Source organism: Felis catus, chromosome E2, assembly GCF_018350175.1.
Source record: "Felis catus isolate Fca126 chromosome E2, F.catus_Fca126_mat1.0, whole genome shotgun sequence".
In the NCBI taxonomy this organism is placed as follows: Eukaryota; Metazoa; Chordata; class Mammalia; order Carnivora; family Felidae; genus Felis; species Felis catus.
Window position 1 is genome coordinate 23,008,515 of NC_058382.1, and position 4,122 is coordinate 23,012,636.

Consider the following 4,122-nt stretch of genomic DNA (forward strand, 5'->3'; position numbering starts at 1 on the left):
GATGCCAACCATACGGGCACCCTCTGGCTAGGCTAGGCTGGGCTGGGCCTGGGGCTGGGCTTACTGCCACCCTCCTACTGGAAACACCACTCAGGTCCCAGGCAGAGGCTGGGAGAGGACAAGAGAGACAATCAGATGGGAAAGTTGGGGTAATACGAAAAGACATTTTAGTTGAGAGAGAGAGAGAGAGAGAGAGAGAGAGAGAGAGAGGATACACACTTGTACTGTCGGCAAGGAACCAGAAAGCAGAAGGCTGAGAGAGCCCTGTGTGGCTCTGGAGCAGGATGTGGCTTCCTCCAGACCCCTGGGCCCTGCACTGCTGCAAGAAGCAGAATTCCTCCAGTCCTGACTGCAGTCCCGCTCCATCCCAGAGCCCGGCTTGATTTTTTAGCAAAGATATTTGAGGAAGGGAGAGAGCACTGACCAGGAGTACCATGATGAACCTGCTCTCATCCTGCTGCTAACACTTTGATGTCCTTAAGCAAGCAGCCCTCCATCCCAGAGCTGAGGTTTTCTCCCCTACACTCGGTAAATAAAGAACTTGCCTTGTCCACCACCCAGACCTGTGAAGAAGATAAAATTAAGTACTAGATGCAGAAGAATTTTGCAAAGGGTACAGCACCTTGTAAGTGTGAGTGATGGGGGCAGGCTTGTAAACATGGCTGTGGGCTGGCTAATTCTCTTCTTATTTGCGAGGCTGGGTGATTGCCTGCACTTGGCTTCTGAAGGGACCAAATGCAGGCTTTTTTGTCTGACTCCCAGGAGTCAAAGCGGCCTTTAGTCCTTAACTGCAAATTTGGGAGCCCAAGTGGGATATTTCAAAAATTGCCAAGTGGATTTGTGCAGAGAGCACTGCATCGAGGGGAAATCTCTGTATAGTTCTGTTCTCATGAGGACACAAGAAGTGTCATCAAGACAAAATACCGTGAGGATATACAGTCAGTTTTCAGCAGTGTCTCGGGGGGTGTCGGGGTGACAGTTACAGGCTGTTTATGGTGGCGCCACTAGACAAGTAGGCATACATCACGGGCACTTAATTTTCCAGAAAAGTACCTACTGTGGAGGCTATAAACCCAGTACACTCCTGGAAGAATTATCACATGAGGATAGTGTCTTATCAGAGATGTGATGAGGCATTCAACAATGATGCTGCAGCCAAAAAGCAAAAAGAAAGAAAAAAAATGCCTTAAAACAACTCTTGTAATAGCGGGGATAGAAGGGAAGCAATTAAGATTCTGCTGCAATTTTTATAAGATGTCTCCTCCAGTTAACGACACAAGATGTTTACTGCTGACAATTGTTGACATTAATGTGCATCCAGGGTTATATGGACCCCGCTCTCAGGCACAGAAGTCTTTTAATTATTGACACACAGCAATTTGGAAAGCCTGAGGATTCTCGCAACACATCCACAGCCACAGGCTCCGTTGTGTCTAGGCAATTGGAGTGGTTTTAGCAACTGCATTTGGCTCTGCAGGCTTAGCCTGCTTTATCTTTAATATCAGATTTGGAAGAGGAGGTAATGGGTGACTGTGAGGCAGCAGCCAGGGCAGAGCTGTTTGGCAGAGTATCTGGAATGCATTCTCGGGCAAGGCTGCTTCCAGGGAAGGAAAGGTGGCCTTGCTGGGTCACCATTTTCCAAAGTGGCTTTCCTTGACCCCTGGTCCTGACACATGCTCTGAGAAGTGTTCTGCGGTCATCTAGTTTGGGAAACACTGCACTTGATGGCTCTCCCTGCAGAGTTGTATATATACCACACAGTGAAGGCCCTGAGAAGTCCCGTGGTAGATACTTGTTCAATTTCTTTTAATCCACCCTTTCCCACATTTTCTTGATGGCGGAATCACATCGCACCCTTCCACCCACCCTGGGTAGCATGTGCCAGAACATTCTGTAGAAGTAGGAGCTCTGAGGCACAAACTTTGGGAAAGGCCTCCCTAGGGTTCCTGGTATCAGGCTGGGCCCAGTTACTAAACAGCAGCATTCCTGAGAGCTTGCAGTGTGTGGGTCCTGTGCCTCAGCTCTCAGGGACCTCATTCTCCACTGGCTCCTTCATTCCAGCCTGGGATGCACAAACACGTGAGTCAGAGGATGGGGTGGGCAACCTCTCACGTGACCTCTGTGCCAAGGCAGAGGCTTGGCTGGGGCACAGCTGCTTTGTGGCCTAGTGGGGTAGGGTTCCTATGGTCCTGTACCCCCAGTCCTAGGGCTGAGCGTGGTGTTCTGAGGGTGGCATTAACTCTATGCTAACTCCTTCCTGTGCCATGCACCATCTGACTGTGTTTAGCCTCCAGAATGCCCCTGGAGTGCTTCGTGACCCATACATACCCTACCCTCTCATTGTAGGCCACCATGGACATCTGCTTTGCCTGCTCACCAGTGAATTCTCTCTTCTGGTAACACACCCTGATTTTCCTCTGGGAGCTGCCCTCTCCTACTCTCAGCCCATGTGTTTCAGGTGGGTGTGACCCTGGCTCTCCATCTGAGTCTGGGATGGCCATGTGGCCCAGGCCTGGAAAATCAGTTCAGTACCTCCCCGGCCACAGTCGGGTGTGCACCTGACCTGAGTTGGGCCACCAAAAGAGGCTGTGTCCTGCTAGGTTTCCCCAGAAGCAGACCTGGAGATGAGAATCTGAGTGCACAGAATTGGCTTTGGAGTTGATCCAGGAAGTGCAGGTGGGGATGAGAAGTGAGTGAAGGGAAAGAAGATAGTAAGCAGGTTTCTGCTGTGGGTAACTGGGCTCGGTGGCTCTGGGAAGCTCTGGGAGATGCTGTGGAACATGCTTCAGAGTGGCACTGATGGAAGGGTGGGGAACCAGCTATTCATCCACCAGCTCCTGGGCACATTTCATGAAGGCTGCTCCTGGGCTCATTTGATTCAGGACCCTTCTGCTCTGCACTGCTCTGCTCTGGGCACTGGCCTAGCACGCTCCTGTGAGCAGAGACTGCCTGTGGGTGCAGTTGCAGAGGTTGGCATGGGCTAAATGGTGAATGACGGGTGGGAGTGAGTAGGCACCTTAGCACCATGCCTGTTTCCCCAACACCTACGGAACCTAAGCCACCTTGCCTGGCCTTCCTTCTTGTGAGGCTGCCACCATGTCCCCTTTTTGTCTTTTCAGGGTGTGTTCTGGATTTCTTTATCCCTCTAGGAACTGTGTTTTACAACCAGCCCTTCTGACACCAAGTGCGTGGGTTGTTCTCCCTAGCACACCAACCAATCCCCCATTTCTCCAGATGCCAATTAGGGGCCCTACAACTCCATTCCAGTCTCATACTAACTACCTGGAGTCAGCGCAGGCCCAACAGGATAAGAGCTCACTCCCGTGAGACTGCGTTCACTTCAGATGCCAGTCACAAGTCCTGGGCCACGTGGATGTCTGACCAGTAGGCTATGAATTGTGAGTTCCCAAAACCACCTTCCGGGGTTTGAAAATTTGGTTGACTGACTCACAGAACTCAAGGAAGTGCTTTACTTACTGCCAATGGTTTGTTATAAAAGATGCAACTTGGGAACAGCTAAGTGGAAGAGATACGGAGGATGAGGTGTGGGGGAGGGGCAGGGAGCATCCATCCACTCCAGCATGTCAACCCTGCAAGTGCGTGGATGCTTACACCAATTGGGAAATTCTTTAACCACTCCATTTAGGTTTTTTGTTTTCTTTTTTTGTTTGTTTTTTTATTTTCTGTTTTTTTTTTTAATTTTTTTTAATGTTTATACATTTTTTGAGAAAGAGACACAGAGCAAGCAGGGAAGGAGCAGAGAGAGGAGGAGACACAGAATCCGAAGCAGGCTCCAGGCTTTGAGCTGTCAGCACAGAGCCTGATGCGGGGCTCGAACTCGCGAACCGTGAGATCATGACCTGAGCTGAAGTCGGACACTTAACCAACTGAGTCCCCCCAGGTACCTCTGTTTTCTGTTTTTTAATGGAGGTTCCACTGTATAGGCATGATTGAGCAAATCACTGGCCATTGGTGACAAACTTAATTTATAGTTTCCTCCCCTTCTGGGAAGTGTGCGGGAGGGGAAAAAAAAAAAGCTGAAATTTCTAGCTGTCTAATCATGCCTTGGTCTTTCTTGGCCAGCCCCCCATCCTGAAGTCATCTAAGGACCCCCAAGTCCTC

The 4,122-nt window shown here is 50.1% G+C and overlaps 1 long non-coding RNA gene across 1 annotated transcript; it reads left to right on the forward strand.

Annotated features, from left to right (window-relative positions):
* The first annotated feature begins 246 nt into the window (after positions 1-246).
* Positions 247-3,782, forward strand: LOC123382338. Its single transcript, XR_006590568.1, has 3 exons — positions 247-2,458; positions 3,120-3,398; positions 3,729-3,782. It is a non-coding gene; the product is annotated as an uncharacterized LOC123382338 (long non-coding RNA).
* Positions 3,783-4,122: the final 340 nt, after the last annotated feature.